The sequence below is a fragment of the Protopterus annectens genome, chromosome 4.part0, assembly GCF_019279795.1.
Source record: "Protopterus annectens isolate FY-2018-M chromosome 4.part0, PAN1.0, whole genome shotgun sequence".
NCBI lineage: Eukaryota > Metazoa > Chordata > Ceratodontiformes > Protopteridae > Protopterus > Protopterus annectens.
In genome coordinates, this window is record NC_056733.1 from 1,765,526,820 (window position 1) to 1,765,541,114 (window position 14,295).

Below are 14,295 nucleotides of genomic sequence, written 5' to 3' on the forward strand. Positions count from 1 at the left end.
CAGTACCCGAAAGCCTAGAGCTGACAGGTGAAGACCATCTCTGGCAAAGCAGTACTGTCTATCAACCATGTCATCCCAGGCTGACAGGAACTGTATCCCCTTAGAATGACACCAGAAAGTAAGCCAATTGTTGAAGTCAATCATTTTTTTATTTATATTGTGGTGTCATCCTAGGTGAAGGCAGAATGCTGCTCAAGGCTAACAATATACCTAAACCAAAGGAGAACCCCCGGCTGGAACCCGATATCTGGAAGCCACAAGCTGCACCAACCACAAAGGAACACAACGACAGCTTACCTAGGTTTCGTCTTTAATGAACAGACTTCTTCAGAACAAACAGTACCTAAAGACACCCTTGGCAATATATCTTCTTTCACAAATTACATTCACTTAACATGTTCATTAATCAATCAATGCATTAACCTAGATTGATATCATTACATTTAACCCTAAAAATACTAAATTAATTTTAGGTATACTCATACACGTAAAATACACTTACGTCAAATGTCATAATATTGTTACATGCATTAAATAAAAACAAAATATTAACATTAAAAACAAGCCGAAGACATAAATATATATAATGCAACAACCATATATTATATTACTAAATTAAAACCAGTAGATGAAAACTACACTACTCAAGTATTTGTACAACTAATTATCCTAAAATATGCTTCAATTTTAAAATGGGAATCAAACTAATGTTGTCATTGATGCCTGGGAACACTGTGGCATCCAGTCTTAACTGCCACTTCATTTTGCAAATATCCAAGTGTATATCCAAAACAGTACCCTGACTGTCCTTCTTTATATGCTGTATTATACAAAACTTTAATTGATTCCCTGAATGCTGCTGTATATGTCTGACTAAGGCATTAGTATTTCTCATATGCCTTATGTCCAATAAATGCTCACCGATTCTTTCCCTAAACATTCTACAGGTTTTTCCTACATAAAAGGCCGAACAATGGACACATTTAGCTAAATAAACAACATTCTTGGTATAACAATCAAAATGCCCATGTATGCCAATGGATACATCCGCCACCACAATTTTTGGACCAGTAACCAAAATATACTGACATATATTACATCTACCACACTTAAAATTGCCCTTAACTCTGTTCATGTTACCAGTCCCTACATGGCAACAAGTTCCCATTTCTAACAACTGTTTGAATGACCTTCCTTTCCTAAACATATTTTTTTGGGGTTTGTGCAATTTATCCCATACGTTACTATCCAATTTCAACAGTCTCCAATTGTTGTGTATGATGTCAACTATATAATTTGCATCATAATTAAATGTAGTTATAAAATATTGGATTCCTCATTTCAGTGGTACTATCCATCATACCATTTTCCAGTTCCACTATTGAATTTGTATTCATTTGAAATCTCCCATTATTATTCATTGTCAGTATTGCCATATAAATTCCATTGGCCCTTTTACATATTATCTCATCCCTAATGGAATCACAAAGGGTAATGGGATAACCACGCTTGACAAACATACTCTTTATATACTCCACTTCACTAAGAAAATCCTGATAATCGCTTACCATTCTGGCTGCCCTAACCATTTGACCTTTAATTATAGCCTTTTTCTGATGGGTAGGGTGCCAGCTCTGGTAATTCAAATAGGAATTTGAAAAAGTGGATTTTCTGTAAATCCCAGATGTCAAACATTTCTTAGCCTTGTCCATTTTCAATTGGACATTCAAGTATGACAGTTCACTCTTACTAAACTCAAAAGTTAACTTAAGAAACTGCACTGTACTATTTATATATTCTATGAAAGCTTTCATAGTTTCTACACAACTGTCCCAAATCACAAATATGTCATCCAAAAAATGGGTGTGTTGCTGTATATGTTGCATGTATTCACTGGTAAAAACGTACTCCTGTTCCCAGAAGGACATTATATAATTGGCATATATGGGAGCACAAGCAGCCCCCATTGCCACCCCAGTATTTTGCTTATAATAATGCCCTTCAAAAAATATATAATTATTTTCCAGCACTGCCTCCATTAAGGTAACAAAAACATTAATACGGTCCTGATCGTACATCCCGGTTTTTAACAATTGGCTTTCCAGCCATTGCAATCCAACACCATTTGGAATGACTGAAAAAAGATTACATACATCAATGGTCAGCAAAATTGTATGATCACTTATCTTGACTGCTCTTAATTTCTCCAAAAAATGCCATGAATCTTTTGTTATATAATCAAATTTCTTTAACCCTTTCTGCAAATGAAAATCCAAAAATCTACATATGAAACATGTCTTACTTCTCTTTCCATCAACAATGGGCCTAAATTTAATGTTGTTTAATCCTTTATGCAATTTCGGTATACCAAAAATGTTGCTAACCATCGGAAAATCATTTTTCAAGTAATGATACTCGGCCTCATCAATTTGACCTTGCATGAGCAAGTCTTCAGTTAATAGATCTATTTTCAAATAAGCTATATGCACTTGATTCAGACTACTCTCTTCATATGTATCATCACCTAACATGCTTAACATGTAATCTGTATAGTCATTCCTGTCCATTATCACCGTACCACTACCCTTATCGGTTTTCATGAACCTGAGAGTTTTATCATTGATTAATTCCTTCAACAATTTTTCTTCATTTTGGTCTGAATTATTAGCATCATCAAATTCCTTTCTTTTAGCCAAGCTCCTAGTCTTCCTCATATATTCTCTTATATCCAATTCACAGACTTTCTCATAGAAAGCAACCATTGCATTTGGTGGCGGATTAAATTTACTCGGTTTCTTTAAAGCATGCTTTTCTTGCTTTGAATCATTTTCAAAATACATCCTAATGTTCATTTTCCTAGTTAACAATTTCAAATCAATTAAACTCTCAGCCAATTTTCCCCTCATAAGTGGAATGAATGAAAAACCCTTTGATAATAATTCTGCATGTTCTGTGCCCATTTCCTTACTGGAATAGTTATACACTTTATAATCTCCATGAGCATTTGAAACTATACGCGGACTACTTAATGATGCAACATTTTCTGCCCCTTGTATGACATCAATAACATTCAATAATTCACCCATTTCCCCATCACATATAAATTCAGATGTTAATACTTTACATTCATCCATCCAAGTACCATTAAAGTCCACTAAATCCAGACATGTACACTGCTGCTGCTTGGTTAAATTGTCTGTGTCTCTTAGTTCTGCAACAAGCGACTGTTGATCAGCATCATTCATAATGTCAAAATCAACATCTGTCCCACTGTCTTTAGGCTCAATAACAGAATAAACACTTACTTCCAACAGCGGTTCAAGCAAATTGTCTATCTCCATCCACCCTGGTGCACATTGAGATGTTGTTGCAGATAGTTCCATTTCTTTGGTTTCACCCCCTGCCAATGATATTCGCGACTCTCGTCTACTTTCTGCTGCTGCCCACCTTGTCCGCAGTTCCGCATCCTCTCCGACCGCCTAGGCCCTCCATCTAAAGGGAATTCCATCGACTCTGGTTCCCTGTTTATACCCATCTTGCTGCCTCGTCACTTCCTGTCCCACCTCCGTCTCGTCATTGTCTGATGCTCGTCCATTACCACGGTTACCCCTTGATAACGGATATACTCTTAATTGAAACTGAAGCATATTTTAGGATAATTAGTTGTACAAATACTTGAGTAGTGTAGTTTTCATCTACTGGTTTTAATTTAGTAATATAGTATATGGTTGTTGCATTATATATGTGTATGTCTTCGACTTGTTTTTAGTGTTAATGTTTTGTTTTTATTTAATACATGTTTCAATATTATGAAATTTGGAGTAAGTGCATTTTACTTGTATTAGTATACCTATATATCGGGTTCCAGCCGGTGGTTCTCCTTTGGTTTAACAGTTTGGTTTGATACTTTCATCTTTGTTCTAACAACATACCTGCCAGAGACACATATTCATACAGCTTAATTATGTCTCTCTTCAAATAGTCCAGTGGGGTACATCTCAAGTCATTCACATCAACATGAAATTCACACCAACATGAACTATGATGGAGTCATAACAGTACTTGTTGAGAGACTTGAGTGCACGTGTGATCTGACTCTGATCCTGGCACCCGATAGACAGCTGACTGTAACCTTCTCCTTGACCAGCCTGATGAGTGGAACGTCTGTGTGTCTCACAATGTAGTCATCTATGACTAAATAAATTGGTTTAGATGTGCTTTGCCTTAGGGGCTTATTTGGTGAGACACTGGTGCCTATGTTTTTATGTGTGTTGAGTGCTGTAGGTACAGTATTAGGTGTAACATGTTTGTGTTTGGAAGGGCCCTGGTGTTTAGGTAGGTTTCTGGTAAGTACCTCCATGTATAATGGTTTATGTGCTGAGCGCATAGTTTGCGTAGCAGGTGTAGTATGTGAGCTGACAACCTGTTCAGTGTTACTGTTCTGTGTGCGAAAGTGCAAGGAATCCAGATTCTTAATGTAGAAGCATCTCTCACAAGTTGTACTTGGGTCATTTAGGAGTAGAGGGTTGTCAGTCTACATGAGGCAGTTGCTACACTGCCTCAGGATACCCATGCCATTCAGGCTGGTAGGAAAAATGGAGGGAAACTAACCATCCATAATGGTAGGTTAAATCCTGTTTTCATAGAGGGATGAGAAAATGGAGGGGTATGGTATAACAGGGTACTCTAAATGGGGTCTGTACTAATGGGGTTCTCTATAAAGGGTCTATACTAGCAGGGGTTCTCTAAATGGCATGAGACTATTGTAGATATGGTGGTTTTGGGACTGTTTAAAGGGAAGAAGTGCGGCTGAGGTGCTCTCTGAGCAGCTAAGTGCAACTTAAGGACTTCTTGGACAGATCAGGGAAACTTTAACTACTGAAGTTTTCACGTCTATAACCACCCAGTGGTTACCCCCTCTGTGTGGTAGTGCACAATGGTGCACGGAGGTATGCTATGCATAGACAGATGAAAACAGCAGAGCAGTGGCTGGTTGCCTAACTCTGTGGAACTGTGTTAAAACAAGCGCAAACCCATGCAAATGCTGGGCTTATGCAACAGTGAGCAAACTGAATTAAACAATTTAACCAATAAAAAAAGCTCAAAACTGAGCCCAGTGCCAGCAACCTTCAATCAGATGAGTCCTAACTGCACTCTCCTGCCACAAGGGTGCAAGGGGGGCCCTCTCCAACAAAAGATAGCCTGGTTTAAAGGTCAATTTATCAAACAGAACCAGATTAATCAGGTCTGAATTGAGTCTTTGCTACAGCAGACACAAAGTGCAACAAATCAGCAAGAACAGTTTTTTTAAAAAATCAGCAATATAGCAAAAATACAGTTTAAAAGTGCAAAATGCAGTTTAAAATTGTACTTATGGTTAGCGGAATGCAACAGATTCTTTGGATTGCACAGATGAATACAGCACATTTAATCTATATTTATGTGTGACAAATGTAGCAACTCTGTATAACCTTGCAAAAACATATGACCTAAGATATGTCAGTTCTGTTTGTCTTTGCCTTCAGTAATGTTGTGGCCAAAGGGTCTCTATTGCAGTGCACTTGCTTGGTTATCAAATAAATACAATAACAGAGCTTTTCTGATTTAGAGATGACTAACAGAGCAGTTTTCAATTCATAATCTGATGATGTATGCATAGGCACAACTGAAGTGAAAATACTTTCAGAAATTCTGTTCACAATGCTCTATAAGGTTTATTTGACAGAAATGGGAAACCTATTCTCTGAAACTGACGACAATACAAAGTGGGGAACAGACCAGATTTTACTAGATGGATTTGCATTTTTCATGTTTTCATGTACTATCCACCAGAAATAATTTATACACACACACACACACACACACACACATATATATATATATATATATATATATATATATATATATATATATGTATGTATGTGTATATATATTTGTGTATGTGGGAGTATAGATTTTCATCGAAGAGTACTTTCATTGGTGGAGGAGGGAGTCTGTACAGCTGATTGAAAATCAGCTGTTCAGAAAGTACCACTTTTTTGTTAGAGATTGCAGTAGGATATGAATTGGTGAAGATGATCTTTCCCTACTGTAGTGTGATATCGGGCTGGGAATATATAATTAGCAGGGGGTGTGGGAGTCAGTCAATGAGCTGACATCAATTATTTTGAAATCAAACATTTTTGCTGTTGATCAAAATGTAGGTTCCCATAAATATAACTATGTGTGTGTGTATGTGTGTGTGTGTGTGTGTGTGTGTGTGTGTGTGTGTGTGTGTGTGTGTGTGTGTGTGTATATATATATATATAGAGAGAGAGAGAGAATGGAACATAGTGCAGTAGTTCTCATCAGAATGAATAAAATGATGTAAGAAGGACTACATCTTTAAAATATGATGTACACAGTTGCAAATAAAACTGTTGCTTTCAGAAAGCAGATACCATTATGTATTCGGCAGAGAGGATGTATGCATGGTTCAGTTAATAAACCCAATTATTTAATTAAATAATGCATATAAGATAGTGCTGCAACCCTACCAAACCAGAGGTCTTCTAGAGGTTGGATGGTTACCTGGAACATAAGTTCTGAGTGTTACGCTGGCTGCAGTAAGGAAGAATAACTGTGGACTCTTTTGAGAAGACCTAGACAACTGTCTTTGAAAAACTCCAGAGGACAGAGAGAGTCTACAGAACAGTATCAGTATGCTATGGACTTTGAGTTCTGATTCTTGGCAGTGCAAAAATTAGTTAATGCTTTATTTTGGAAGAAACTGTGGCTCTGTTTGTGGGGCTGTGAGACTTTTGAAAAACAAATGGGGGTACTGGGTATTCCTTTTGTTCAGGAAGTTATTTTAGAGCACTTGGTCATGTAACAGTCAGAATTACTGCCTTTATTTTACATGAAGTAAAACCTGCACATTTCTGATAATCTTTGGACTTTTGGTGCATTAATACATTACATTGGTAGGTGCATTGAGTAATTCTGAAAGCACTTTTTATACCAGAAGTCCTAATATTTACATTCACTGCTTTCACTAAGCCAAACAGTTTGTGCAAATTTACTCCATCTGAAGATAAACAATTCTTGTGCTGTTGTAAAATGACCAATCCTTTGGTGTGTGCTGTATTGCTGTTGAGGAATACACCGAGACTGTACATGTCCACATGACAAGATGGTTACATTTGAACAACGCTTGCAAAACATAGACATCACCACTGAGGGTATGGTGCTCATTGTCAGAGCTAAAGCAATATCAAAGACAGTTCTGCCATTAAAATATTGACCAATGAGGGATGTCTCAAGGCTTACACAGTATCCTTTGAGTGGTGTGCCCACCAGGAAGAAAAGGATTTGAGTGACTGTACTTGGTTACTCTCAGCTCATCTTGCTAAGAATCCTTTAGAAGCACTTATGTACATGGAAGGGACTGATTATCAGGACTATGAGCAGTAAAGAAGGCATTGTTAGGATGAGCTGGTGTTATCTGTGAGACAGAAGTTCAAAAGTTTCATAACTGGACATTTCCTTCTCACAAAACAGTAAGATCTTACTTATGTCATCGAAACATGCTCTTAAATAGAGGCTATATATTGAAGAGTTAGCAGACTGAAATAATAGAATTATTAGCCATAGTGAACTAATAAAGGGCTTTCCTGCTATTTTACAAAATTGGATGTTTCAGTGATCCTAAGTGTGATGAGTCCTCTTTACTCTGAGGCAGTAGCTAAGGAGCCTCACACCTCACCACTGTCTCCGGTAAGGCAGTGTCACTAAAAGCAGGGATAGAAATACACAGTTTCCCCTAAGAGTACACCAGGAACAGGTTCCAAACCCGGGACTGAATTATATGATTCACTCCAGGTCTCCAAATGAGTCTCCGCACTAACCACTATAGAGCACCATACCTACCAACCGTACCGAATTACTCAGTTTTTTACCAAGTTTTGGGGTCCAAATAATGGGGTGCCACAATTCCCAAGTGGCACCCCTAATTTCCAAATTCCCAGCGCTTATTTAAAAAAATTATTTCTTGTTTTTTTTTCGAGCTGACGTCATCACGTGCACGATGATGTCAGCTTCATGAAACAGCCTGCCAGCTTGTCAGAATTGAGCTTCAGCTCAACGTGCATACATTTCCGGCTGTGGCAAGATTCCTTAGCAGGAATACAGAAGAAGCCAAGAAGCTGCAGTTTCATTTGAATTGTTATAGGGCTGTTTTTGCTGTTGGAAGAACAGAAGAAGCCGAGAAGCCGCGATTTCATTTGAATTGCTGTAGGGCCGTTTCTGCTGCTGGAAGAAGCTGTTTTCATTAGAGATGAAATGCAAGGGCCATTTTTGCTGCTGGAAGATATGCTACAGGGCTGCCACTATGGAAGAGATACTCTATGTCATGACTAGGTAGGAATTGGAGGAGGTGTGTGAGTGATCCCAAATACTTTGAACAGTTACTTCTTTTAGTAGAATGCCTGTTGCTACATTACTAGTTCCAAGTTAGATTTTCATGCATCAAGGGCTAAAGCCTTCACTTATGCATGTTTCTTTCCTTAAAAACAAGAAAAAGTTGTGATCTGAGTTGGTTTACTTTAAATGTTGTAAAAGGCCCTCAAAATATTGTCCATTCATTAACAACTGTTACTGCTAGCCAAGCAACTGTAACTGAACGCTTGCTTATGAATGCAGCTACATGAACCTTTTAATTACTAGAACTGTAGAATCTGTTTTTTGACACTTTATTACTAAACTTGCTAAATGTGGTATTGAAGTAGAAGGGAAAGAGATGCGAAGATTATTGGACTCAGGGAGCCTTCTTACATTAGTTAGATTACAGAATGTTTGTAAGCATAAAATTAGTTAAAAAAATTGACATAGTCTGCGCACATGGAGAGGAAATGGAGTACCCTGCACCACAGGTAGAAATAAACTCTTTTAAGCAAAGTGTTATGCCCATTAGCTCTATTGATGTATTAACAAAAGATGTGATAATTAACCAAGATTTACTCCGATTCAAATAACTATGAAAGGCATGAGAAGAAAAGTTCAACTAGATATATTGTTAGAAATACATAGCCCCAGTAAATAAAAGCATTTATGACTAGAAAGCACAAAATGAACTAAGGTTTGGCTCTATGGAAGGGTTAGATAAATCTGATACTGAGTCTTTACTACAGTTTTGTTAGCTAAAGTAATAAAACAGGTCAATATGGAGACCAATAGGGACAATCCACTAGCTAAGAATACTATAAATAAAGCAGGTGTAGAAACTGAGGAAGAGCTACATAAACCTTATACAAAATTATTTATTAATTTATTATTTATTTATTTATTTATTTATAGATGTTTGATTACTGGGAAAGTACAACTGGATAGGTGCACATTTTCAGCAGAAACCCAGGGAGAAAATTTCCAAAGTACTACAAAACATGTTAAGAACAATAATTTTACATTCTTTAAAATTAAGACAAGAACATCTACAGTTTAAATAATTATACCAAATTAGACATAGTGTGAAAACACTGGTTAAAAACAGATACAACTTATATGACAATTAATATATACAGAAATTTTTGCCAGTTTATAGAAAAATTAAAGTTCGTTTCATATAATACAATCAGGAATTGCAACATGAAGTTAGAGAATAAAATAAGGTTATGGCATATTTATTAAGAAAGTCAGGGGAAAGAAATTGATTGTGTGTGTGTGTGTGCGTGTGTGTGTGTGTGTGTGTGTGTGTGTGTGTGTGTGTGTGTGTGTAAAATGTCCCAGATTAATATACCTGGTGGCTAGAGGAGGTACTCAGGTTCAAACCTTGTACCTTCGGTACACGGTAACAAGAGCATAAAGTCCCTACCCACCACCCCTTTTGAAAACTAGATTTATGCCTCATATTTTTCTTCTGTTCCTCATAAAATCTCTGGTTTTCTGGTCTGGATTTCAGTGAAGGATTGAATTCACTAAATAATAACAAGCATTTGAATTTCAGACTTCATATTCTTCAGAAAGTACATGGTAACACAAAACCTTTTATTCTAGCAATTTTTTAAGTTTATATATTATTGGCTTTGTCCAGGTTTTTTGTGCTAAAAGGTTGAGAGCTATGGTGAGAAGTGAGAACTGATTTCTTTTTTTCCCTTATTACTGGCTTTGTCCAGGTTTTTTGTGGTAAGTGGTTGAGAGCTATGGTGAAAAGTGAGAACTGAATTCACTAAATGATAGCCATTTAAGTTTCAGTCTTCCTATCTTTTAGGAAACTGCTGATTTGGCATAGTGGTATGTTTCTGGGACTGTAGTGCATAGTGTCCTGGGTCCGCGACTTGGCAGTGAAATGCATGGTGGTAACACAACATTTTATTCTAGCAACTTTCCAAAATTATACAAGCAATGTTTAAAATGTGTCTCTGATTTTTAGGCTTTTGTCCTCCCCCCCCCCCCCAATACATTTTGGCTTTTTCCAGATTTCTTGTTCTGCAAAGTTGAGAGATACAGTTGAGTGTTGAATGGATTTTACAATTTTCCAAGGAGCTGATAGCTTCAGGGGAAGAGAAGTTTAGTGTTGCTTGTGCTGAGACTGCTTGCATTGTTGATAGCATAACATGTTACATACTTGCTTTTGATGCAGAAGGCTGTAGGTTCTACTCCCACAGTATGTAGATACATTGCTGATACTGTACTGTGTTGTTGTACTTTTTAAAGGGGTGGGTGTAACAAGTCAAGGGTGTAGCAACAGATATAACAGAAGTGAGAAAATGTCATGCACAAGAGCATTTGTGCCTCAGTGGAAAGAGCAAAAAATATCATTAATCCAAATTCAGGAACAGAAAATCATAATTATTATGTTCTGTGCTGCATTATAAGAGAAATCGTTTTAAACAAGTACAGTACATTTTCCAGAATTCAAGAAAAATGCATATTTTTCCACTGCAAACAGTGGAGAAGCAAGAGTGGCCAGTTAACAGCACCTGGATTACAATGATAGTTTTGATGCTTCAGGATGAGTGTAGGAGTGAGTCTGTCAGTACTTGGACTAAAAATTGGAAGTCTTAAAACATGCAGTTCACCTAGTTTATTTTGTTGTGCATTTACAGATATTGAGTTGGTCTGATAACACAAATCAGAGTAAGTCAAGCAAAAAAACTGAAATTGAAAATAAGTTTGAGAAGCTATGCAAGATGCCCACAACACTACTGTCATTCTAAAAGTGTGTTTGGAAGTAGACTTTTATGATGGAAATGTTCTGAATTGGCCAGTTTTGTTATTATTGGTTCATGCACTTTGTTTCATTGTCTACTGGAAAAATGTTCAAACAATAAATATAAAATGCGCTCTAAGTCTAACAAGTGTGGTGTATTATACAAATAATATAATAAAGTCAGGAAGGTGTATCGAAGAACACATGTATTTTTCTTGTTTTGTGTGCAAGAGGCCTATGATTTGAAAACAGCCCAAAGGTAATCTTTATCCACCACTGGCCAACTCCATTTTCTTTGGATGTGGTCTGGGTTTCAATGCTTTTTCAATGAATGTGAGTTTCAAGGGCAGAAAAGTTTTAATGCTGTCTGTTTTCATTGTGTGACAGTATTGCTTTGTTTAGCAGATATCTATTAGTGTTTGTGCATTGTGCTATAAAATGTAAAAATAAAATCCACATAATCATTGTAGAAGTAAAGCAGTATGCACATTAGTATTTATGGTAAACAGGGTGAAATAGCCAGGTAATGGGACACTGGAATGGCTGCAGGGGTACTCTGGTGCCATATTTTGGTTGTCTGTTCTTCAGTTTGCGTTTGAAAGTTGGTATCCCACAATTCCATTGGAGTGGGCAGGGTTACGTAATTGTGTATGCAGATTTTATGTTAATCAGCGTACAGATTTGTACCAATTTTCATGAGCCTTGTCCAGATTTTTAATGTTTCCAGGTTGAGAGATATGTAGAGCACTGTGTCCCAGTTCTAGGTATCTGACACACTCACTCTTAAATGTCTAATATTCACACATACAAACACTCTTAGGAAAGACTGGCACAGATTTACTTACTGTGTTCCTTTGTCCAAATTACAAGGTAATGGCTGCCACCAGTCAGAAACCACAATACCCCTCAAAAGGGGTGTTCAATTATATTGGGTAAAATAGTTATTGATACATATGGTAACATGTAACCCAAGCTGTAAGGCTTTTCACAGGGGGCTGGTGTTGTCACAATAGGCATAAACACTCTCAATTTATTAAAAGTATTCACTAAATAATCAGCCACAATGAGAAGTAGTAAAATATTTAATAATAAATAAAACTATTGAAAACATGCAAATACTGAATAAAACAGAGTTTCACACACAGGAAATATGAAAATAATACTCTAGGATAGATCTCAAATTGATTTTAGAAAACCTGTAACTAACTAGCTGTAGTTCCATGACTATCTGAAGATTAACTGTCCCTATCTAATCTAAATAACTCAGCAAGGCAAGATTATATTCTCACTTCTGCAAGGCAAGATGAGGAATTATGTCCACACTCCAGGCTGTTGTCTGTTCTCAGTGACTGGAACAACTACTTGGGAAACAACTGAACCACTACTGCTGAACAGCCTGGAAAAAAAACTGTACAACTGACTCAGAACCTGCTTTTATAGCAATTTTTTTGAAAGTAACAGGAAGCTGCTATTAGAATTCTACTCTCTCATATCAGACTTTGAAAAGTAAACAAACAGTTGCAGTGAAGATTCTATTTTCCCAGCTCTGGCACACAACATCACATCTAGGTCAGCTGACTCTGGCATAACATACATTCAGAATTCTCTTTACAAAGAACATGTACATTTGGTCAGTCAGAATAACACTGATTAACATTCAAACATATTTCATAAATAAATGTGATAATCAAAAGATATAAACTTATTTACAAAAGTATAGCTAGTTATGCTGGCATATGTAATACAGGGTAATTTACAATTATTAACAAAACTTCAGCCAGTCATGCTAGCACAGATAACAATATCTAATATCCTCACACTAAGGATGATGAACATTTTGTACTGGTAAACAGATTGTTATGAAATGAAACTATGTTAAAACAGAGCCGTCTAGACCAATGATAAATATTGTGTAAAATTCTGGTGACAAACATAAACAATCAACTGTAGATATGGTCTGTTTTAAGTGTTGGGAAATAGGACACATTGCTAAGTTTTATGCCTGTTATGGTGACTATTACCTGTAAAAAAACACAAGCATTGAAAAACATGGTACTAATGAAGTTATACCTACAGATTGTGATGAACTGTCTTGAAAAAAAGTCATTCTTCTGTTACTGTGATGCAGCAAGTTAAATACATGTAATGACTTAGTTGATAGTAAGGAGTTTCAAGGACCAGATTCAGGAAACATGATTACACAAAGTCATAAGTCACAGTGTGAAGGAGACCCATAATAAAAAAAAAATAGAAACACAAACTGTGTTTGAGAAGATGCTTCACCTTTTTCCAATAGATCTAAATTTAACACATGATGTAATAATAACTAAAAATTTGTACCCACTTAAAGAATTCATGGAGTCACGAGAAGAAGATATTCATTTTGCTAGATTACCTTATTGATGTGGACAAAGGAGCCAGCAAGTGAGTAAGCCCACGGATTCTACCTAATCTAGAAAAGTGGGGAGGGTACCAACCACTGCACATATTCATAAGAGAATATGAATCCACTAAAGGTCATGGAATAGTGTTAGCCCCAAAAGTGCAGAAAAATTGACCAAGGTTACAGAGAGAAGAAAAAGAACCTACACCATTTAAAAAATACCTCAGCACATACCTATGGCAGAGTAGCCTGCATGAATAGATACAGTACAACAAGGAAAAGAGTTGCACAGTAAAATATTGCAGCCTGAAAGTGTTTCAAAGCAGTGAGTCAAAGTAAAACTGAAGAAAATGAAATGGTGAATTAATGATACAGTCCAAAAGGATTTATTTAGTAAATATGGAAATACACAGCCTGCACATAATTCAAAGCTTTCTCTCAATCTAAAACAGAAAACCCCAAAAATGGAGAATTGTAGGCAGCTGATGAGTGCATACTGAGCAAAATGCATCAATAAAAATACTTCACTAATGTAGTAAATGATTAAGAAACAGTACCTGGTCTAAGCCCATTTTTGTCTGTATAAAACAGAAAATTCAAGTAAAGGAAGCTACTAGGCAATACCTGGAAGTAAGAAAAAAGTAAAACTGAAGATACATTTTGATCTGAGACACTTTTTTTTGCAGGGGTGAGCAACCTAAATACGTAAAAGAAAACAAGATGATGG